The sequence below is a fragment of the Dreissena polymorpha genome, chromosome 9, assembly GCF_020536995.1.
Source record: "Dreissena polymorpha isolate Duluth1 chromosome 9, UMN_Dpol_1.0, whole genome shotgun sequence".
NCBI lineage: Eukaryota > Metazoa > Mollusca > Bivalvia > Myida > Dreissenidae > Dreissena > Dreissena polymorpha.
The window spans coordinates 30144503-30170622 of NC_068363.1; the positions used below are offsets into that span (position 1 = coordinate 30144503).

At 33.2% G+C, this 26120-nt stretch overlaps 2 protein-coding genes and 1 long non-coding RNA gene across 8 annotated transcripts in view; 2 read left to right on the forward strand and 1 right to left on the reverse strand.

The window, feature by feature from the left end:
- The window catches only part of LOC127845104 (uncharacterized), a 443587-nt gene that overhangs the window by 244324 nt on the left and 173143 nt on the right, over positions 1-26120 (forward strand). The gene's annotated exons all lie outside the window — the stretch shown is intronic.
- LOC127845103 (uncharacterized) overlaps positions 1-26120 on the reverse strand; it is a 365628-nt gene that overhangs the window by 65680 nt on the left and 273828 nt on the right. The gene's annotated exons all lie outside the window — the stretch shown is intronic.
- The window catches only part of LOC127845114 (uncharacterized), a 29004-nt gene continuing 23754 nt past the window's right edge, over positions 20871-26120 (forward strand). The window contains exon 1 of the long non-coding RNA XR_008033065.1: positions 20871-20958. This is a non-coding gene — a long non-coding RNA (uncharacterized LOC127845114). The remainder of the gene's footprint in view (positions 20959-26120) is intronic.

The following is a 26120-nucleotide window of genomic DNA, read 5'->3' on the forward strand; positions in this document are numbered from 1 at the left end:
TGTCACCTTTTTTTCTAACAACAACACGTCGGGGTCATTCGGCGCCAACAGTGACAGCACTTAGATCAATAAATTAAACATTAAGCCAATCTGTTTAAACACTGACAAATCCACTCGCAAATAAATATTATCTACACTATTCATCATTTGAGAGGGTTGTTAACAATTTGCTTTATTGTAGACCGTGTTTAAATTGATGCGAATATTGAAAAAACGGATGCATTTTCAGGAAGAAAACTCTTATAACATTCGCTTTTCATGCAAACACGTGTTAACAATATGCGATTGTGTCACACTTGGTATTCATATGCATTTCTTAAATTATGCTTTGATTCAAATAAAGATACTTTTAGCTTATCCGAGATAGTTAATACTACTAACCACAAGATCCTTCATACTGAAGCGTGCATTAAGTAATTACTTGATTAATAGATTCTATTTTAAAGTGTATACAAGTATAACTATACATTATTAATAAAGTAATCTAACACTAGCAAACACGAAACTTGAACTATGATTTGAAATTCGACTTATAAGGTGCAGACATTTGACAACCAATATACCTTTAAACTACACTGACATGTAGCAAAAAAAATGCATTCATTTCTGCAAAGAACAAAACAATACCCGAAGTATCGCATAGTGTTTCATACTTGGTATATCCCAACTGCAAACGACACTCTATAAATGTTAACTAGACACTAATTAAAAGAATGCGAGCCTTTTAGCCATGTAGTTACACACCGATATATAGCACATTCAAAGTGTTCATTCAGGCTCATCGACTGAATTCATTCACAAGAACTGTTTACTGTTTTGATAAATATTATTAAAAGAATAAAACAAACTCACATATATTTTCGAACTCCCGCACCGCCGACGATTTCTTGACGGCAATACTACGCACTCTCCTCTGTGTAATAACTTCAAACTGGTTTAATGTGAACAGAATGAAATACTGATGAACTGTATATAGCACACTAAAAACTGTAGTAACTTAAATTTCCGCCTGTGGTGTAAGAAGGGCTGTCAATCAAAATCGTATATGCTTACTACAGAGTCAGACATGTAGCTATTACTAAAATTAAACTAGTGGTGTCACACCTTTAATTTCAACAGTACTTATTATGAAGTAAATTCAGTTAAACTACATCGTCCATTTGCCAAGATACGAAGAAGTATTGATCGAGTGACCGCTCGCTAATATCCATCGAAGCTCACACTAATGCCATTAAAGGGGCCTTTTCACAGATTTTGGCATTTTTTTAACTTATTCATTAAATGCTTTATATTGATAAATGTAAACATTGGATCATAAAAACTCCAGTAAAAAATCAAGAAAAAAATTTAAAAAAGGAAAAGAACATTGCCCGGAGCAGGTTTCGAACCAGTGACCCCTGGAGTCCTGCCAGAGTCCTGAAGTAAAAACGCTTTAGCCTACTGAGCTATTCCGCCGAGTACACATTCTTGACGTATTTTATACCTTATATAAGCAATCTTCGTAGTTTCACAAATTTAACGACAAAAACAGAACTCTCCAAATTATTCAATCGTTTCGCGTTGCAACGCTTTATAATTTTTAGGTTTTAAAATCGTCAAAAGATGCATATAATGGCCATATTAGAGCATGGTTAATGTTCAGTATTACTGTTTCCTCACAAATATCATAACTAAAACAAAAACTTACGAATCTGAAACAACTTTTTTCAATTTTGTCAATTTACCAAAGCGTGAAAAGATCCCTTTAATAGTTTATGTTATTTTAGATGTGAGTCGGTTTTTCATCCCGGACAAATGTTAATTGTCATTGAAACGTTAATGTGTTGAATTTTCTTTGCTGCTGTGAAATGCGTTAATGTTTCCTGTATCAATTGTTACATAATAGTCACTTTCAACAAAAATAACTTTGTCTCTGCCGAACCGTTCTGCTGAGATCACATTTTAAGTATAGAAATAACAGTGCTTCCCTATACAAAAAAATTGAATTCGTTTTAATTCCGCGTTAAATGTCAAAACACTGCAAAATAGCTATATTCTATGTTTCGTGCATTTTAGTTGTATATTATACTGTTTTAATTATAGGCGATATTAACAACTTATAATATAAACCATACTAGATTGCATGTGCTTCTTGTACAAGTCATGGCCCAACACATATTACATATCGCAAAGTACTTCTTAATGTAACAGTATATCTTAGTTTTTACTTATGTTCCACATTGTAAAAACCTTAGAACCAATATTGCGCAAATTAACAGAGCTGTGCACTTTATTGACGAATTTGGGACAGCCCTCGTGGTGCATATACAGCAACCATATTAAAGGAGCGATTGTATTATAATGCATTGAGCGCGTTACAAGGGTGTATATCCGTTTTTACAGCGCAATTTAGTCGTTTTGCAATAATACTTTATACACGGTTTGCTCACAAAGTAACACATTTAAGTACTAGCATTTTATCACGTGCTTGTTTCGGTTCCTTTACATAAAAGGCAAGGTGTTTTTAAATCACATATATGTTTTAAATAATTGATATCGATATATGTCTATGCTATATGCCTGTTTGTAAAAGCCACACACCTTGAAATGAAATGAATGGCATAGTAAATTTCAGTATAAATAACAAACATATTTTATTTAAGCCACTTAGAATTTATTAGGTGGTTACAAGGTAGAAATCCGTCTCTTTTGCGCTTTTAAAATTAAAAAAAAAATCGCGTTTGTCCAAATGGGCGTATACGTCTAAAAATTATACTTTCGGTTTTAAAATCGGGACCGTTTGAAAAATAATAAATTACTTGCTAACTAGGCTATACATTTAATATTATCTATCTCAATTAGAATATATCTGGTGGTTACAAGGTAGAAATCCGTCTTTTTTGCGCTTTAAAACTTAAAAATGCTCGCGTTTGTCGAAATGGACGTATAAGTATAGCAATCCTACTTTCGGTTTTAAAATTAGAAAAAAAGAAAACTAACTTTCTAACTAGGCGATAGATTTAATGACAATTTTGCACACTTTCAAATAACATCTATATGTATTTATTAACATGTACTTCATTTCAAGGTGTGTGGCTTTAACGATCATGTCATGTTTGCCTAGTACATATCTTAGATGAATTTGGTCAATATTACTGCCGTATTTATGTTACTGAAATGTAAACTAATGTTTTGAAAAATGCATCTATGAATTATCATGAAAGGCAAGCATGTTAACACTTTAATTCTTTACTGATAAGAAACTTTCTGATCAGTTTCGTGAAATCAACGAGTTGTTCTTAACAGTTTAAACAACTTGACATGTGGACGATATCAAGTCTAAGTACATCGCAACTTGACTCTTTTTTTTGTCAGATAGGGGGTCATCCGTTTACAAAGTAATTGGAAAATAGCATACATGGAATCTATAGACATCCTTCTTAACCAATTCAATTACAACCCCGCCCGACATAAGGTCAGCGCTACACACAGCCAAAAGATAATATGCGTGCACTAGGTCGGTACCGGAAGATACCTCTTGTTTGTAAGAAAGGGGTCATTATTACGGGCCTGTATGTATTTCAGCCTTACAGGCGAAGAATGGGTGGTATGTATGTACCACGTCGCTACCGGGTTATATTTTGTTTTTTCAGGAAGGAGCAAAGCCAATTGCATACCCATTAAATGGAAATAGCACACGGCATAATGTAAGTGTCTCTGATGCCCACCCTTATTCAAACCAAGATAAGCATGCTCGTCAGCTCGATTGATGGCCAACGTGAGGTCCCCGTGCACTATGTCGCTTCATGAGGAAAACTCCTGTATTTAGAAAGTGGTCATTACAGGTACCTGTCCATTCTCTCGAAAAACGCACATGACATATGTGTACGTTCCCATGACGCTAAGCCTAAAGAAAACCCTAGCCCCAATTTAAGTAAGCCCGAAAAACAGCCAGCGGGAGGTCGACACCGGGGGGATAACTTTCGGTTGTCACAAACCAACCAATACAATTTCAAACCTATTAAACATTGGAAATATCCCTTATTCAAACCTCTGTCCGAAACAAAGTTTGTCCGAAAATCAGCCGACGGGAGGTCTGCGTTTACTAAGTCGCGAACGGGAAAAAGATGTTTTTTGACACGGGCCATTAATAGGTCAATCTCATTCACTGACAAAACTGAACATGTATGCATGCCCCTCTAATGCCAAACCTAAGTTCAACCCGGCCCGGAAATAGGTAATCCAGACATGTTGCCGAGGGGAGGTGAATGCGTACTTGCTTGCTACTGAAGGATAGCTCCTAGATGTTCAAAAGGGGTAATACAGGTACACACCCATTTACAGAGGCTAGCGCAAACATTACACGTGTAGTGTCCTACGAGGCCAACATTAATTTAAACCCCGGTCCGACACTAGTTCAGTGCGATCGGAAGCCGACGGGAGGTTTGCATGCACCAGTTTGCTACTGATGAGTAACTCTTGTTTTTGCAGTAAGGGGTCATAACATTTGCAAACCCATTGACTTAAAATGACTCTCTCGGCGCATGCGTACGTTCGCCTGACTCCCTACCAAAGTGAACTATGCAGCCATAATAGAGTAATCATACAGGAAGTCCTTATCAATCATCTTGAAACGTGAAACAGTTAAAACGACCGTAGGATGACTCATCAAGTATCGTGTTTGTTGTGAAAGTGTTGCATACCAAAAGCATCAACTCGGCTGCTTGCGTTTATTTCAAGAAACACTCTCGGTATAGTTATCGATTGACATCGTGAATGACTTGATGCAACGCGTTAATCGTTTGGCAACTAAACAATGCACTTGTTTCCTTTACATAACACAACTGTGTATTATATGTAGAGCTAAGAGTGGTATTTTGCTTGAAATAATAGTATGCAGTTTGTTCGGTATTGATTTGTTCAATGAGAGTAACACTGTTAACATTATATGTAGGGAATATACATTGTCAACATATATATTTGGTTTATCATCAACCGACAACCCCAAACTGAACTCCTAGTATCATAATATCTTTCAAACCATATCATATTAATCATCCTCGTTTAAACCCGACTGTTGATATTAATCATTTTTGGTTTATTAGTACTAAAACTACAACTGGGACACACACACAATTAATTGCATAGTTCGTTGAATACAATTATTTGATCAGGATAATGTCAGCATATCAAATTAGAATTGTTAAGTGCTGTTTAAAGGCAGCACAAGCGCGTCGACATGTATGCGATTAAGTGATTGTAGTTATGTTGGGCGTTTTAATAAACATTGAATGTCGACTTCCCAGTTCAGTGCTTCAAAGTCCCAAACAAGAGATTGTTTCCGTTCAATGGACTAACCCGGCTGATTAGAGTATATAAGCACGTGATTATATCAAGTGACTTTATCAGCGTGATAAAGTCACTTGATATAATCACGTGCCGTCTTACTTTGTCAGTTGCACGTAAGCATTTATCAAATTTAGCGCTGTTATATATATATATATATATATATATATATATATATATATATATATATATATATATATATATATATATATATATATATACCGGTTTATGGTGAACTGTAACTCGTAGAGGTTGAGTGTCGACATTGCATCGCAAACACAGAAATACATATACAAAAACCCCACTTTAAATTTTTTAAGACATGCATAAATCGTGTTCCCATAGAAATTGGTGATGCTTCGTTAGCATTAAGACATAATAAAGCAATGCGTTCAAATTGCGTATCGTACTAAAAAGGTCAACAGCGGGTGCATCTACATATGAGTTTTATATTCATCTTCATATAAGTTTTTCGAACCCGTCAGTATAAATCTCAACATTATTATGGGACCTCGTACATTTATGTATAAATACATGTTACTTGATTTATACGAAACAAATAATAGTCGTATAGACTGTTACACAAATAACACATACACAACAAAGACAGGTGGTAGAAGAAAAGTCTTTTGATTTAATGTTTAAATAAGTTAATATGCATTTCAAATCACGAAGCTGTCAAAGATATCGCAAATAATGCGACACTTTGAAGCAACGGAATAACATAATTTTGGATAGCGTGCGAGGCCTGTAATGATCATCATCTTCCTTTTATTTGTCAAAACACTACAAAATTACTCACAATTTGCTAAGAATCACTTTTTATTTTCACATTATCTTCACTTTTGGATTACGTTCATTTTAAATTGTTATTTTGCAGGTTTTGATATTAGATTGTGTGTTTTTGGTTTGATTTGTATGTATAAATTTATCATTGATGCGTGACGCTGGCTGAATCTAGCTAGGGTTGAACTTCAAATTACACATACTATAAAAAGTGATCCTTAGCCAATTTTGAATAGCATATGTTTATATTAATGTAAATTTAGCTTAACGAAGTGCAATTTTCATGATCAGGATTGAGACGTATTCACGTTTACGAAATCTCACTTTATACTCAGTGCACATTGTTGTTTCTCCATTAGTCAAACATAGCAGCAATCGTAGTATATTTCCTGCTTAATTCTATTTTTTCAAGAAGAAATATGTTTACCTTGACGACCATTCTGAGAGAACTGATGCTTTCATGAAGCTGTAATTTCTTGCTTCATGCTGGATGTATGCGCAGATAAACGATATTTAGTTAATCATAGTCTGCCTTTAAACCCATTGCATGCTGGGAAATTTGTCGTCTGCTAAAATGTCGTCTGCTGAATTTCTAAAATTATCATTTTTTCCATTTTTTACAAAGAATACTCTCAAAATAGCAAACAGTTTGGATCCTGATGAGACGCCACGTTCTGTGGCGTCTCATCTGGATCCAAACTGTTTGCAAAGGCCTTCAAAATTCGGTTCCAGCACTGAAAGAGTAAAAAAAATCAAAATAAACAATACACATTCAAGGAATTTGCAATCGGCCTGAAGACGGTCATTGTGATCATTTATTGATGATTTTTAGACAATATTTCCATGTCTTTCATGTGTTGTTTAAAATAGCCTAAAGTATTAATTAGTGTGTACCGTACACATGTGAAAGGGTTCCACTTGTCCGCTATTATATTTTACTTGACGTTATTTTGTTCTCTCCTCTTGTTAGCTGTTGTTTATGCCCCCGGTAGGATAATATATAGCAGTCTCACTTTTCGTCCGTCCGTCTGTCTGTACGTCCGACATTCCGTTTCCGGAGTTACTTTCCTAAACGCTTTCAGAAATTTACATGATTTTCAGGTATTTGCCTTGTTTGAGATATGTGAGTCTTCCTTCATAACTAATAGTTCAAGTTCATCAATTGATTTTTGATGAAGTTACGGGTTTTGGACTTAGCTTGTTTTTTAAATTAACATTTTCCGGACTTTTTGTCCTAAGTGCTTTTAGATACTAACCTTATTTGTGGTGTGCGATTCTACACACATGACTAACAAATCAGGTTATAGTTTCGGCCCGATTCATTTTTTAACTAAGTTACGGGCCTTGAAATTAATAATTTCTCTAAAATAGCACTTCCGGATTGTTTCCGAAACGATTTCAGATACTTATCTGAATATTGGTATGTGAGTCTACCTGAAATGGCTTTCAGAACAAGGCTGGTTGTTCTGGTCCATTGATATTTTGCAAAGTTACGAGCCTCGGAATTGTCTGTTAATTAACAGTTTCCCGACTTTTTCCTAAACACTTCAAAGTATGGTAGATTGTCTTTCACAAACACAGTTCATCTTTCATACAACGTTCTGTTCTTTGTTCAGCATATTTCTGTAGTGTGTCTGCTGATATCCACTCATTGTGTGTCTACAACTTGGTGCTCAGTACGTCTTGTTATATTGAGGTCACTGCTTCTTTCAATTTGATAATTTTGCTCTATTGTAGAGTGTGTTTCGCCTCATGAGATTACCTGTAGATATGAAATGTGCATGTGCTTAACAATGTAAGTTTTAGTTGTTATATTGGGCTTAATGAGCTATATGAGCCGCGTTCTGGGAAAACTGGGCTTAATGAATTGCGTAAAGCAGAAAGAATCGTCTCAGGCTAATCTGGTGTTACACTTTACGCACATGCAATAGACCCAGAACATATTCTTTTTTATATTATTTCCCTCCAGGGTCAGTGTGGCGTGTTGAGCGAAACACTCTCCAGCTCCTGGATTCCCAATGGCTGGACGTGGGGCGGGGTTGTAAGTGTCCAAATTGGTCCCAGTTATACACGGGCCGTGACCTTGACATTGGAGACCTAAAGATCGGACCAGATGCAATTACATTTGCACTGACTGACTGAAGGTTTTTTAAAAGATAAGAAGATTAAATGTTTTACTATGGTCACGTGGCAGTCCTAACTGATATCGAATTGAAAATAATCGCATTTTTCATTGTTTTATTCCTGTTAATATAATAGTTTAAACTAGTTTAAATTGGGAAGCAATAATGAAAAAAAACAACAATAGAATGGTTTCTTGGTTTCAGGCAATACATAAATTGACAAGAGGTGCAGTGATTTATTATCCCTAACTTTCGATACCAAAACATGCTATTTAAATAAACAAAATAGGTTATGGTTATCTCTCGTAAAAGGTAGGCGTCTGTGCTTGCTTCAGTCTGTCGTATAATTCTGTACGCAAACCTTCCTACATTACGCTTGTGATTTTTGTGAAACGTTTACAAAATGATTACCTATTAGTGCCTCAGGGCATATTGGCAAGGTTTCGCTGTTGAGTTATTTTTATGGAGTAATTTACATTATATAAAATCTTATGTGCTCAACTCCTGCTTTTAGCAACGATTTGTTTAAAACTGTTTCTAGAATCACCTCTCCATTGTAAATGTAAAGCTTTAGAGATCGTTTAAATTTTTGAAGGAATTGTCGCCCTTTCAATTTACAACACATGAACCAATAAACCGTCTGGTATGGCTTAAACATTAGTTTCTCAGTATTATCTTATCATCTGATTGGAGAAAGGGAAATGTGTCCCCCCTCTATAAAAAACGGACCCCATAGTGACCAATCAAACTATCGTCCTATACCTCTGACTTGTATTCTTTGTTAATTTACTGAAAATATCATAGCATCTAACATCTTTGCTCATTTAACCAAATAAGATATATTATATTATCTCCAACATGGTTTTAGGGAGCGCCGTTTCTGCGAAACGCAACTCATCCAACTGGTAGATGACCTTGCGAGAACCCTTGTTGCAGGCCAGCAGTCAGATCTTAATCTTCTGGACTTTAGCAAGGCTTTTGATAAAGTCAGCCATTCTAAACTTCTCTATAAACTTCATGAACATGGTATCAGAGGCTGTTCTCTTGACTTGATCCGTTATTTCCTAATAGGTCGAACTCAAGTTGTCGTTCTGGAGGGCGAGAAATCTGATGAAGTTCCTGTGACATCTGGTGTGCCCCAAGGCTCTGTCTTATGCCCCCTCTTATTCCTCCTCTTCATAAACAACGTACCAGATCATGTAAGATCCCAAGTCAGTCTCTTTGCTGATGACACTGCTGTCTACCTCACGATCAACAACCTTAATGATTGCAACCAATAACAGCAAGATCTAAATACCTTGGAACAATTGGAAATCCAATGGGAAATGCATTTTAACCTCAGTAAATGCGAAGTCCTTAACATAACTCGAGCAAACATAAACTCAAACATAATTATTTATTGCATGGCCATATCATTAAAACCGTACCAAGTTCAAAATACGTAGGATTAGACTTTTCGGTTTTGTTTCCGGTTCCGGTATAAACAGTGGAAAACAAAATGTAAAAGTTAATTTCAAAATAGCGTGTGTAATCAGTGTGATGTAAAGTGAAAACAGTGCACAATAAGTGAATATAAAGGACTGAACTTCAATAAAATGTATGTATGATTGAAAATATATAAAACAAAATAAGAATTTTGATCGAACTCTAATTTTGTCAAAGCAAATGTGTTGGGTGGGGAATAGATTTTCGTTAATAATGTTATGTTTTTGAGCGGTTGTCAAGTACCGTTCATTCGTCACGCTCTGCTTACGCGGATCATCGTCACGCTTGAAGGGGCAATAATTGTGAATTCAATAGTGTACTTGTATTGGTGTATTGGTATATTGGCATAAGCTGCGCATTTACCGTATAATCAATTTTCACGCATAAAAAGACGCTCATGCCAGCGAAAATGAATGCAGGCAAGCGGACACTGTCGTCTACCGCAAGTGAAACCTCTACCAACAACAGTATACTAGAAACGTCCGTGTTTGAAAACAGCGACCATAAACAGAGCAAAACCAAATTAAAACAAAATAAACCTGACCCCAAAAAACAGAAAACTATGACTACTTTTGTTACTAGCACGCCAAACGAAAATTGTGACATAAGTGGATTATCGATCGAAAAACGATTAGATGAAATATGCAATAAATTATCACACGTACTAACAAAGGATGATTCAGCGTTTATTAAAGATATTATAAAAGAAACTGTAGAACAATTAAAAGATAAGCTGCTGGGAAATGTAATCCGACGAATTGAAATTCTAGAAAGTGATGTGTTTGAACACAAACGTGAAATTGACCTACTGAAACAGGAAAGTGCCGCCAAAAACAAACAAATCGAAGTGCTCAAAACAGAAAATGAAACCCTACAACGCGCGAAAAACGGTGATTCAATAAGCCACGACGAGTTCGCTAACAACACCGAACAATATAGTAGACGGAATAACCTCAGAATAGCCGGTGTTCCGGAGGATCAGGACCGACAATCCTCGGTGTCTGTGACAAACAAAATCGTCTCGCTCGTCAACACACACCTGGGAATCTCGATTGAGCCTCACGATATTGACATTGCTCACAGGCTAGGAAAATTCAGTCCTAACAAAAATCGGCCTGTAATAGTGCGATTCGTAAGACGCCAGATAAAAATTGACATCCTTCGCAAAGCAAAGTTATTCAAAGGATCCGGTATCTTCGTGAACGAGGACCTCACGAAACTAAATGCCGAGGTGCTAGCGTCCGTGCGCCTGAAGCAGCCCAGTGCCGTTGATAAGACATGGTCCTTTGAAGGGAAAATTTTCGCTTTGTTCAAAGGGAACGAACATGCTATCCAAATAAAATTCGCTGATTTCAAGGACTGGCTTGAAAAGCCTTGGCCCAAAAAATCATACTCAGAGTGTGTTGAAACCCCAGCTTGTGCAACAAACCGAAAATCATCAAACAAGTCATGAAACGTTTTTCTTTGACAACCTTTTATTTTACTGTTATGAATAGCTAAAATACGTCACCTGTGTTTTCAATAATAGCACTCCGTCAGGCTACGCAAATGCATTATAGTTGTTCTTTAGGCATAGTTATCTCCCTGTTAAGAACTATTTAATTAATGAGCATTTAAGCGCACGTGTGTATTTAGACGCACGTGTAAATTGTTTAATACCTTTATTTTTCATGGGGAATATAAAACACATATAAACATGGCGTCATGTATAATTAAATTAACTTTCTTAGCGGAACGTTTGTTTGTTCTTTTCAACAAAATGGTCTATTTATTTCAGTAAAGATATATTTGATCTTGTAAAACCCGGTTCAAAACATGTCTCAATTTAATTAATTTGATTTCGCATAATAACATTTTCGTGTATTATTAAAAGTGTTTTTAATAATAATACATTATGCTACCAGTCCACTGTTGGAAAAATTGTGTCAGAAAACAAAACATTAATCCTGGATATATCTTATTTAAGCTTGTATAAATTGAATATCTGTTTGGAACAGCTATTGTGCGTGTTAATCTTCTTTGCATTTCTAAACCTATTTGACTTGCTAATGTTTCATGTACATGAATGTGTTGTGTTTATATTTTATTTTTGCTTGTAAAGATTGGCTGTCGGTTTGTTTATAAATTTTTTTTGCTTGTATAGACTGTCTGTTTGCATGTTAAATGTATTGGTCTTACTACCCTATTAGTCATCCCTGTCACTCGACACAAATACTTACTAATATTCATATACATGAATTTTGAATTCGATTTTCTTGTCAGCAGCTTTAAGATAGTTTCATATATTTTATAATGTTCATAATGAGACATAAGCTTTAATACTTAAATAAAATAGTGTAAATTTTAAACCTTATTTCAATACTGATCTTGCAGTATTACCACTTACTTAATCAGGTTTGCATGTAGACACCTTCAATGCCAATTATAACATTTAAATTTTATCTGTGAAAATTAAAAATGGTTTTGAAAGAACTAGGATACTAATCTTTCAGTATTACAACTTACTTAATAATTTATGCACTTATGTACCTTCAATGCGGATTAATACATTACGTTTTTAACTGTGAACATTAAAAATGTTTTGAAGGTACAAGATGTGATGAACATAAGATCATATGCTTGTTTTCATTTAACACTTTTAGTTTAGCCTTTCATGCTATATAGTTGTAAACCTTGCTTCATTTTCGCTTTCAGATGAAGCTTTTTTAAGTGTTAAGTGAACTTTAGATGTTGAATGAAATAAGTATCTGATTTAATATAATTGCCTCCTTAATAATTATACTTTTTTGTCTTATTTTAATTTGTTACAACATAACATACTAGACACACTTTAGTTTGTGTTTTTTTTCTGATGCTTATCAGCAACCGCATTACATGCTTGACACTTTTTGGTCTTTATACCTGTAGTTGTAGTTTTTGTTTAGTTGTTTATAACAACACTTATAACCAAAATCAACGTGTCTGTTCATGTTGTCATAATTCTGTTTCTTGTTGGTTATTCATTTCTTAATAACATTGTATGAGCTTATAACTGCATTAAAAATGGGGGGGGGGGGGGGGAAATGAGACAACAAAAATATAAATGTTGTTAGTAAAAATTAAATCAAGTTAATAAATTTTTAATAACATTATATTGATTGATATAACAAATATTACGAAAAATACTTTATTTAAACATAACTGTTCGAAAAATAATTCTGAAATTAACTATTTACTGATTGTAAATGACTGTTAATCTATTTTTAATTGAATACACGGTCATTCAGTGTTACACATCGCTAAATAATGTATCCACTAAGATACCTTCATTACATGATTTTTCTTTCTAATCTGTGAATGTTAAACAAGCTATAAATACATTTGAATAAATTATATTGTTGAAGATATTAGACGCACTGAACTTAGGATTATTTGTTTGTCTTCATTAACATTCTGAAGCTGTATTGTTTTTTGTTTTTTTATGAAGGTGTAAAACAGTGGAGGACTAAAATCATCCTTTTATTTTTCACTTTACACTTTATAAGTAACAACTCTTCAATAATATATTAACTCTTACTTCATTTTCGCTTTCATATGAAGTTTTTTTAAGTGTTGAGTGAAATTTGGAAGTAAAATACAACTAGACTGTCTTATTCAATATCACTGTCTTTGTATTCTCTTTCTCATATAGATCAGTTACAATATTATTAAAAAATGTGCTTGTCAAATATATACCTCCCCTACATGCCGATTAAAATAAACTGATACTACAAATAAAAAAGGATTGAAGGTGATTATTTAAATATACTTTTTTATTCCAAAATTAACATGCTAGTTAAAAATCTAGTTTTCACTAGTATGAATAAATGATAATATAACAATATTTATTCTACAAATTACTAATTTATGTTTGAGCAATTGATTATATAACTGTATTTATTCTACAAAACACTATCTTATGTGCTATCATTATGGCATTTAGACAAACATGAATATTTACATTTACTAATCCAAATTAAATTGTGTCAAGTATTAGGTTTGATGTGAACATGCAAAATAAATACAAATTGTTACTTCTGCATTTTTAGTTATTGATTAAAAAACTATTTGTAACACTGTTTATTACAGCAACTGGCATATCTTACTTATACCTCAACTATGTGTATGTTATGAGTTTATGAAACATAAGCAAAACTGTTTTAGTATTCTCCTGATAAAGCATCTGTAATTCAATTATAGATATTAATCCTTAAAAGAAGGTGTCATTAATATGTTAAGGCTTTGATCCATGAAACGTATGTTTATTTTTCCATGTTTAATCTGAAAATATCTGGATTTTTTTTTTATATTTGTTACCGCTTCAGATCGACATCTCTTGTTGCCTGCTTACTTGTACATAACTTGAACCATTGACATCGCTTGTTGCCTACTTATTTGTACATTACTTAAACCATTGACATCTCTTGTTGCCGACTTAATTGTACATAACTTAAACCATTGACATCTCCTGTTGCCTACCTTATTGTACATAACTTAAACCAACAGTCGCATAACCACTGTTATCGATTTTTGTTTAATGCTACTATTACATGTATAATTTGTAAATAGTCATTTGTTAATGGTAATTATACGTTAATTTTATTGATCGTATGATAACATGAAATTAACAATAATCTTCCATAAGAATTCAAAAAGTGTTTCATTACGTGTGTTTTTTGTTTGTTATATATAAAAACACAGTTATTCATATCTTATTAACTTTATATTGTTTCATTTCTGCATTTAAAAAAATGCGTCCAATGAAATAGCATAATTTTAATACATCTTTGTTATTTTAAAAATAAATCAACTTAATAAATTTAAATAACATTATATTGATTATATCTGCAATATAACAAAATTCTTAATTTCAACATAACTGTTTGAAAGATAATGAAAAAATATACTATCCACTGATTGCATATGCTCTTTTATTCTCTTTATCTTTGTAATGTTTAGCCAAGCTACCATTACACTCATTGTCATTTTCAATTTTATGTTTTTCTCTGTCTATTATGTTTGTTTCCTAGTTGGGACCAGTGGTTCATTGTGTTTTTTTCTCACTTTTGTGATTACTTCTTTTCACTTCTTCATATCTAAGGAATATTCATCTTTCTGTATCCATAATTTTTGTTTTCTATTTTTGTTTGTATGTATGGACATCCTATGTCTTATAATAGAAACAAACTGGACATGTTTTAAGATAGAAACTAACTGGACAAGCACATACAAATTACCATTCACATCACCCTCCACCCACTTAAATGATTAAATTATGTACTTTAAATGTTAAAGGATTAAACAATAAAGACAAACGAATAAAAATCTTCAAATGGTTAGACGAAAAGAAATATAGTATATGCCTTTTACAAGAATGTCATTGGACACCTACTTTAGCACAAACCTTAAAAGATGAATGGGACGGATAAATCTATCTCAGTGGAGAACATACTAATAAACAAGGCATTGCCTTTCTGATAAAAAATAATAAAGGGGTCACAGTCGATAACTTTAAGGAAATAATAATTGGTAGACAAGTAAGTATAGATATCAAAATACACGAAACACAAATAACACTCATCAACGTCTACGGCCCTAACATAGACGATTCCACATTTTACGAAACATTACAATCCTTTATAATTAATAACCAAGATAAAAATATTATAATCGGTGGTGATTTCAATACTGTCCTGAACCCATTATTGGATAAAAAGAATGGAAACCTTTATACTCATACTAAAAATAGAAACATTTTAAATAACATATTTGTAACCTACAATATGATAGATATCTGGCGTACAGTATACCCAAACGAAAGCAAATTCACCTGGCACTCAAACACAAAACCAACAATATTTTGTAGATTAGACTATTTTTTAATATCTGAATCTCTTTGCAACATTATTGACACATGTAACATAAAACCAGGATTTATGACTGACCACTCTCTAGTTGAACTTAAACTCCACAATATACAACCTGAAAGAGGCCCAGGATACTTTAAAATTAACAACAGCATTTTATTAGATACACAATATCAAACACAAATAAAACAGGAAATATTAAATACAGTTCAAAATAATAAAGATGCAAACCCAAACACCTTATGGGAAGTAATTAAAGGAAATATACGTAATACAACAATTAGATACACATCATTTAAACAAAAAGAAACACACAAACTTGAAACTGACACCATCAAAACCATTGAAACACTTGAAAAACAATTACATCAAACAAACACAAATGATACCACCGACATTGAAAATGAAATAACATTAAAAAAAAACAAATATTAGATGGAATCTATCATACACATCTCAATGGAATAATACTAAAAGCGCGTGCACAGCATGTTGAACACAATGAAAAAAATACAAAATATTTCGCAAACATTGAAAAACGTAGAAGTGAACAAAAAACTGTACACAAATTAGTAGTCAATGGCAAAGATATAACAAACAGAACTCAAATACTAGAAGAACAACGTTTATTTTTCGAAACCCTCTATAAAAGAAAAAATGTTGAAAATAACACCCTTTTTAAAAATACACATCACGCTTTAAACCAGGAGGAAAAACAACTGTGCGACGGATTGCTTAATGAATATGAATGTGGATTAGCCCTAAAAGAAATGCAAAATAACAAAAGCCCAGGATCTGATGGCATCACAATCGAATTTTATAAAATATTCTGGAATGATATAAAAACACATCTAATTAATTCACTTAACTATTCATTTAACAACGAAAACTTAACTACGCTACAAAAACAAGGTATTATATCACTTATTCCAAAACCTGGAAAAAACTTAGAATCATTATCAAACTGGCGCCCGATAAGTTTACTTAACAATGATTATAAAATTGCAACTAAAAGTATAGCAAACAGAATAAAAAAAATATTACCATCAATCACTTCAAAACCTCAATCTGGTTTCATAAAAGGACGTTACATTGGTGAAAACGTTCGTCTTATCCAAGAATGCATAAACTATTTCAACAATTCAAATAATCCTGGTCTAATATTCTTTGCAGACTTTGAAAAGGCATTCGATTCGCTTGATCATTCATTTATGTTCTCTTGCTTAGAAAATATGAACTTTGGTGAAAGTCTCATTCAATGGGTCAAACTATTCTATACCGATATTAACAGTATAATCATTAACAATGGCTTCTTTTCAAACAGTTTTAACATCGAACGAGGGGTTCGACAAGGATGTCCACTCTCACATAAAAGGCATATCACTAGAACCTGACGAAGAAATCAAACAATCCCTATTTGCTGACGATGCAACTTATTTTTTAAATGACAATTACGATTCTTTCCATAACCTTATAGAGTCGCTAACCCTTTACGGAATGACATCGGGTCTTAAACTAAACAAAAGTAAATGTACTGTGCTACGAGTAGGTAAATTAAAACAAAGTAATGTTCAATATAATAAAGAAATGAAATTTAATTGGACATCCGATGAAGCCACAACGTTAGGAATTACTTTCACAAATAATGAAAAGGATACAGTTCTAAAAAACATACTACCTAAATTACAGAATTTTAAAAACTGCTTAAAATTATGGCATCATCGTAAACTTACACTTATTGGAAAAAACACAGTATTGAAAACGTTTGCACTTCCTAAGTTAATATATGTATTTACAGTTCTCCCAAATCCACCAATTGATGTTATTAACGATATAAAATCAGCAATATTTAATTTCATATGGGACGGTAAGCCTGATAAAATAAAAAGAACTCAGCTAATTCAATCTGTAGAAAATGGAGGTATCCAATTAACGAACATTGACTCATTCTTGAATGCAATCAAATGCAGCTGGGTTAAAAGATACCTAGATAGTACCAATACGAGTAAATGGAAATTATTCTACCAGAAAATCCTAAAAAAATATGGTGACTCCTTACTCTTTGAATGTAACATCAGCAATACTATCTTACATGAAATTGCAAACGAAAACATATTTCTGTCTGATGTTCTATCAGCGTGGAGTGATGTCACTCATAATTTAGAAACCCAAACCAGCAGTAAAACAATAATATGGAATAATAAAGACATAACGTCAAACAATAAGACGTTTTTCTATAAAGACTGGTTTGAACGAAGCATTAAATATGTCGACCAATTATATGACTTCAGAATTAAGGATTTCTACTCTTTTGATAATATATGCTACATATACGGAATACCTTCAAATAATTTTCTGAAGTACTACACACTAATCAAAAGCATACCCATACATATTAAATCTGAAATCAATACAAATAATACACCATGTACTCAAACAACATTTGTAGAAAACATACTTGGAAGAAAAAACAAAACAAATAAAATATTTTACACACTACAAATTAAAAACCCTACAGAAAACTCCAAAATCAAAAATAAATGGCAAGTCCTTTTTGGAGAAAATGAACTAAATTGGAAACACATATTTACCATGCCATATAAAGCAACAATTGAAAGCACACTGAGAAATTTTCAATATAAATACATCCATAGAATTATAGCTACAAATAAATATCTCTATAAATGCAAATTATCTAACTCAAATCTGTGTGACTTCTGCAGTGAAAACATTGAAACTATAGAACATCTTTTTTGGGAGTGCAAACACATCCAGCCTATTTGGAATCAATTAATATCTTTTCTTGAACAACATCAACTAAACATTAAACTATCTTTCTTAGATGTAAGTTTCGGAATTAACTCATTGAAATCAATAGACTGTAATAATATTGTGAATTTTATGGTTATATTGATGAAATATTTTATCTTAAACATGAAGTACAAAAAACAAGTACCAAATTTTAAGTGTTTTGTCCATAGTCTTAAACTAAAAATCCAGATTGAGAAAGAAATAGCCCTCAGTAATGACACATTACAAATCTTTGAACAAAAATGGAATCGGATTAAATTCTCATAATGTTTTGTCCACTAATATACATTTCACTCTAATGTTAGTTTATCCCTCTAAAATAGTTTTGTTTATTTTTTTTTCTCAATCGGACAAGATCATTGTGAATATACAACAAAACACACAAGTCCAGTATGCTTTCTTCAGACTTTATACAACTCATCATTGTTCATAACTATTTCTCTGTTGTTCTTTTCTTTTCTCTCTAAAAATATATATATATATATTAGCATATCTTGTATAACATGTCTGAACTTTATTGCTTTGTACAATCACTGTGTTGTATGCTCATATACATGTTTACATTGTATGTATGATATTGAATAAAAAAAAAAAAGGATTAGACTTTTCCAATGACCTTTCTGTCAGCACTCACATTAATAGAATATGTACAACAGCAAATAGAACACTTGGTTTCCTTAAACGTAACATCCAAACTAAAAACAAAAAAGTAAAACAAACTGCCAATAAAACTCTTGTCATGCCTCAAGTAGAATACTCGTCTCCAGTCTGGTCGCCATACACTAAACAAAACATCAATAAAATCGAAATTGTTCAAATAAGAGCAATCAGATGGCTACATTACAGCTATTCCACTTATGATAGTGACTCAGACATGCAACAGTCACTCGGTATAAGATCTCTAGAGAACAGATGGACTGATACTAAAATAGTATTATTTAACAAAATTTCCACTCATTAGTAGCTGTCCCCGTCCCCACATATTTTGAAAAACCCAGGAGATTGACTCGCGATACACATCCTTTAGCTTATAGGCAGATTCACACGGAAGCTAACTATTATAATTTTTCTTATTTTCCCAGCACTGTAATACTATGGAACAACCTCCCACCAAAAATTGTCCTCCTGCCAACGTTTGAATCCTTTGAGCTGGCATTCAGCCAAATTTCATACAATTAGTTGCGGCAGAGTGTGTTTTAAACCTTATTTTAACTCTTGTCTATACATATACTAACACTTTCAGTCTTACTTTCTTTCTTTGACGTCTCACTGTCAATACTTTTTTTGTACAATATTGTATAAATCTTTTTCTTTCACTGACAGCGCGATCTGTTTATAATACCCGAAAGGGGAGTTCAACAGTATCCGAAGATAGATAGATAGACGCCTTAACACGACAATTGCCCCACGAAATGGGTTTCTTACAAGGTGAGATATTTACGCACTTCTCGCATTGTGTCAATTTCCACGCAGAGTTGTCGTTCCATGCCCTCACATACAACTCTGCTAAAGGCTCAGCAATCCATTTTGTCTATAAAATAGATAAAACCGAACAAACGCATTCAACGTATATTTGATTTGATATTTAAGATCGCATGCATTAAATTAAGAAATATGACTTTTAAATGAACGATAAATCGTGCAAAAACTTGCCAGTTTTAATGCAACTCTTTGGAACTAATTTATTGCCCATTTACGCAGATGGAATCATTCCACGCACTTCACACAATTGAACATATTTTTTTTGAGTGACGTTAGGAAGTGCTTCGACGTGTGTATGTATGTTGGTTTCTTAACATAAAAAAACAAAAAAAAAATATCAATTTTATAATAATGAATTAAGACTGATATAAGATATCATGGAATGAGATGGTTTTCTTTAATGCAGTGAATGCAATGTAACCGTCGTGCAAGAGATTGTTTAGTATTCTGTAACCTCAATGATGAACGCTTGGAATGATCATGACATAAATGAGACGCTTTCATAACAATTGTCCGTTCTGAGCCCAACACAGATGTGAATGTAATGTAACCGTCGTGCAAGAGATTGGCATTGTGTCACACCGGTCTTTCTGACAATAACGTAGTGACGTCACCATCTATGTATAGAATGCACTTCTCGTCTTTAAAAAACGCGTTCAAGTCGATTCAACGCCAGACATTAATCACATCAGATTTTTTTTAAAGATAAGGGAGTACATAAGGAGATGAACATTTTAAATATTTATTCTGTTTCATCTTTATCTAAACGTGTATTGTTGAAAAATATATTGATTTTGTCGCAGAAATTTCGCAAATAATTAATGAATACCATCCGACTCACGCAGACGCTTTTTGATTAGAGTCACAGGAACGTTCTCTAATTGTAACTAGGCGTAAAACTTAGTATAGTGTAACCTGTACATTAAGGTTGAGGTTAATTATGTTTTGGTTTGTCCCAACCGGAAGTCACTCGCTTGTCAAATTTTCATAGAACGTATTTGGAGAAAGAAACAGAAATCCAGTTAGTTTTATATATTTCAATAGGAATCAGTAAATGATAAGTAAGTCATAACATTAAGAGGTATTACTGCTTTTGTATTTGTGTTTATCATCCCCGATTCTGTCTTCTTTTCTTTTATTTCTTTACTCAAACTGTCGGGCTATCGGTAAAAATACGTTATGAAGATTTCCAGTCCCTTCACCCCATGGACGTTACACCCCTAGTCTTTACACCCGCTAAGCCTGGACATTACACCTCCCAAGATTTAACCCTTTTTTTAAGCGATTAACGTTGAGAGTTACACTATATACATTACATGTAACATATATGCAGGGGACAAAAATACCACTCGTCCGCTCGTATTGACAAGTAAAATCTCGAAAGGACGAGTGAATTTCCCTAAAGCTCTCGTCCTACAGGACGAGTGAAAAAGGCTGATGTTAAAATATGTATTTTCTGACGAGTAAGACTTGTTTTCATTAAATAAAATCATTTTCTTAAATCATATCTATTCCGAAAGTAGATCGCGAATGAACCGGAAATTGTAATTGTAAATTTCATACAGCAGGTGCACGTTGTTATGCGAGACTGTGTCCCCAGTAAATATTGGCTTTTTGGTGTAAACTTTGCCCGTCCATGGTGACAGGGAACCAACCTATGCATTCACTGTAAGTATTGATTTTTAAAGAATTATTTAAACTGGAAGTAGAATCTACGGTTTCAAACCAGTCTGAATTTCATCAGAAAAATGTCTGACATACGAGCGTTCTTTAAAGTTGGCGGTAGCGATGTTCAAACGTCCGAAACGGAAAGCACGCGAGTATTAGAAAAACGGCAAACACAAAATTGTCTTCAATTATTTATTGTGTGTTCCTCATAAATAAAGTAATTTATTTCACTGCTTAACATTTATTTTGTGATCAGCTGGCATGAACATCTGAGTAAGCAGCAATTTAGCAGTGATACAAGAAACTTTATTAATCATATCAGCCCTTTGCAATCTTCATTTCACCCATATTTTAAGGACAAGTGCATGTGTTTGCAGGACGAGTGAAAATTTTAATGCACTTGTCCTGCAGGACGAGTGCAGTTTAGAAATATTTTTGTCCCCTGATATGTATACACTTACATTATACATTGCAATAATAAAGCTTTTGTTGTTGTTGTTGTATTCAATGGGCGTATTAGCTTAAATACTCCCGTTCCAACATGAACTTGATGAAGTAATGTCGGAAGCTTTAACGGCTCCAAATTAATTTAACAGCGCAGAATGATCATGCAATAATTATTGAACATAACATGTAAACATTATTTAACTAATTGCATTAGCAGAATGTTTATTAAAACTTACATCAATTATATTCCAGGCCCAAATACACTACCACTTTTCAAATTCCATATTGTTGCCATATACAGGTACATGTAGCGTAGCACTGTGTAAATTGAAAGTTGAATAGTGGTTCGTCATTGGTCGGTTATAAATACATTGTTTCTCTATAAATGGTATTAGATTTAGACGAAACTAATAATTTGGTAATTAACGAGAAATATGATATAAGTTTTCCATTTAAACTTTGATCTTACCGGTGTACTTATTGACGTTATTAATTATGTTAATACTTATTTTTGCATTTCATTAAGAATTATAACGTGTAGCCCTTTTGTTAACAGTGTTTAGCAAAATATTCGCCCCTTAAGACACGGAAAATTGTTTAAGTAACACTTTCAATGAAAGGTTAAAAGTAATCGGTAGATTACATGTACGTCAAATTATTTGGACTTAATTATACTATACTTATTTATTTTCTGTTCCAGGCTCTAATGCGGATAACTCGTGTTACTCGCGTTACTTTCCGAGCGTTGTACATACGTTCACAATGCTTGATAAGCCGGAAATCGGAAATATATTACTGTTCTATTTTTAAGTACATGTTATTATGACATAGTGTTATATAATATGTTGTTATTACAACATTGCCTATATATTAAAGCCATTAAACATTGTGTTTGTTTTGCTGGAAAAAAAAAACGAGTATAATAACGTAGCACTTATCGTTCGCAGAGTTCAATAAATTTGATGATGATGTAAAACGTACATGCATTTCTCTGGGTTTTCACGCCCAAAACAAAAAAAAATCAACATTTGATTATTTATTGTTTATTGTCCAGCGGGTGATAGTGTTTGTTCTAAGTGTCTAATTGGCACTCTTTGTACGTGTTCAAACTGTGAAAAGATGTGACAATCATAGAAACAACAGGATGGCGCTGCCAATTAAGTGCGATAATTGATCAAAGGGCATTGACAAAAATAACAGTTTGTATATATTTTTTGGCGTTTACTCAGATGGTCTCTCACAACAACTAAACTATACAAGTCAAGGTATTATGTTTTACTTCTTTCAGTAACGATCAGGATACGGCGTGTTTGATTTGAAATGACTAAAAGAAATATCAAATTATTGGCTATATAACTGTTTTAAAAATACCAAAAAAACATTTAACCTAAATCAACAGAATTCAATGTTCTCTGCGCTACACAGTTTGTATAAAAAATCAATACTTGCACACTCGTATACCTTGACGTTGAACACTGCCACATAATTTTCACGCTCTTTTGTCGGGAAATATACATGATGACTATATTGGAAGCATTTGTAAACGTCGTGTTAACATTAAATCATCGGAAGTGTGTTTCGGATTATATAGAGGATATTTGTTGGATTCGGTGGATTATCGATTTTAATTCACGAGTGATCATAGAAAATCGATATTCCACCGAATCCAACAAATTTTCTTTTTATTTTATGCTTTTTTTACAGTTTATATACATTGTTAAAGAGTTTAACTAAAGAATTTCGCTGGCATAATGACGTCATTTCGTCAAAAAAATGACGTCATTTCACAGTAAACAGTGAAAATTATCGATAATTTTCACTGATAATTTTCATTGTTTGAAACAGTGAAATTATCAGTTTTAATTCACTGATATTTCTCTAAAAACCACCAGTAAGCATAAAATAAAAATTATTATTCTCATTTGGGAATTTAACGGAACATGGTATATTTATTTTGAATTGTATATTAATTTGTTACAACGCTTTACGTGTCGAAAACCTGTTTTGATAATATTATGCATTAATAGCACAATTTTCAGGAGGAAAACGTTTTTTTACATGAAGGCGTATGATGCTATAAACCTTTTTTTTGTAAGATCGTATTGCATTCAATCTAAATTTAAATTCGCTCGACCAATGAAAGCTGTGTCCAACATCATGCGCTGTACTCTTTACACTTCTGAAAAATGGCTTAGTCATATGGTTGTGTTAATGAAATTCTCAAACATATTTACCGACATAAATGTTTAAGATTATTTTTTTTGATGTTGGATTATCAGATTATTGTGAACATGAAGCGTTATGTACATGTATAAAGTTATCGATACGATTCGGTTTCTATGCATGAAATGGGATTATTAGCATTGTTGGCAGATATAATTGAGTATCCTTTTTAAAATGGCAACATGTATTTCACAACCATGTCCCTGACAGGTTTTTTTGTCTTTTTAAATGCAGCGTATAAAACAAAACAGTGTTCGCACCTAGCTGTATGATGCAGTACCTGGAAGAGTGCTAATTGCGTTTTTGTTTATGCAATTAACAGTTTGAAGCCATGGAGAACTCATAACTGAATGTAATGTAATCGTCGTATTTTTTCAAGTCTCTCGATTCCCCGATACATATGTTTCAACTGTCTCAATCACATACATGCAACTTCTTCGGTCTTTATCCATTGCTCGATAATCCCGCATATGCCCGATTTCCATTTTAAAGGCAAATTCTGGTTAATATTAACAATAAGAGTCCCAAAGAATGTCGTACACAAACGTTCGAAATTATCAAATGAATTTTGGCATATGTTTCTATTTAAAGATTTGATGAAATAAGCGCCCAATCAGATCAGTTGTATTGTACATGAGTAAATCACCTGACACGGTTTGCACGCGTTGTGTACAGCTATTTTCGGTTACAAATTCTAGCCACTAGTACATAGTGCAAATGAATTAAATTAATTTCTTTGTTCTGATAAAAAGCGCGTGAAAATTGTCATGTGTGTATTTATTTGTAAATAAACATTTCATAGTGGGTAAAACATTGATATCATTAATTTTAATGTCCATTTAAAGTTTCGTTGTGAATTTCAACTTAATTACCGGGGTACTTTGCGAAATACTTGGCATTGATATTTCCTCTTAATAAAATATAATTAAAACACGCTGTATTGTAACCGTTACGCTGTTTCAGTTCCTTCGTTATTGAAACAATTATTGCATTGTTTAGTTAGTAATGTTTACTGACTACACACAAATGTTGTGTACAGTTCATAAAATTCTTCAACGACCAATAAACAAATTAATTTAAGTTTAGATTTAATGCAACATGTACACGTCATTTGCTGGGAATCGAGAAAGGGAGTTAATATTGTGAAAATAAACCAATATCTGTTTTTTGAAATTGTCACACTATTATATTTTATATTTATTAGCAATTCTTATGAAAATAAATATCGTTATTTTAAATGTTTTATGCAAGTCTGTTTCTGAGAGCATATGTGGGAATTAACTGTGTGAGCTACTTCAATATGTTAACAGCTATACATGTACAATCATTGTTTTGACAGACAACACGTGCTTAAGTTTGTTTCTGGTAATACACAGGATATTGGATGTTTGGGGCTTGATTGGATAGTAAAACAAAGACGCAGTCGGCGGTTTTCAGTAGACCTTTTGTACTTACCAACCAGTGCTCCAGCTAGGCCTAAATATAAGGGCGCCGCGCCCTGCCCTCCCGAACCTCCGCCCTGCCCCCCCGAACCTCCGCCCAGCCCCCCCCCCCCCTCAAAAAAAAAATTTTTTTTTTTTTTTTTTTTTTTTTTTTAAATATGATAATTCATAAATCTCTTATTACATTGTAATTAGTTTAATCCTCATTGTAGACATTATATTTGAATGGTTTAATAATAATGGGAATAATACAATTATTTATAACATATAAATTAACATGCAATAGAAAGCATTCCAGAAACACCCGCGCGCTCGAACGTGCCCTTTTCACAAAATACTGCGCGTCGAAAGTGCCCTTTTCACAAAATACTGCGCGTCGAAAGTGCCCTTTTGACAAAAAAGCCACCCTGCCCTTTTCAAATTCTAGCTGGAGCACTGCCAAC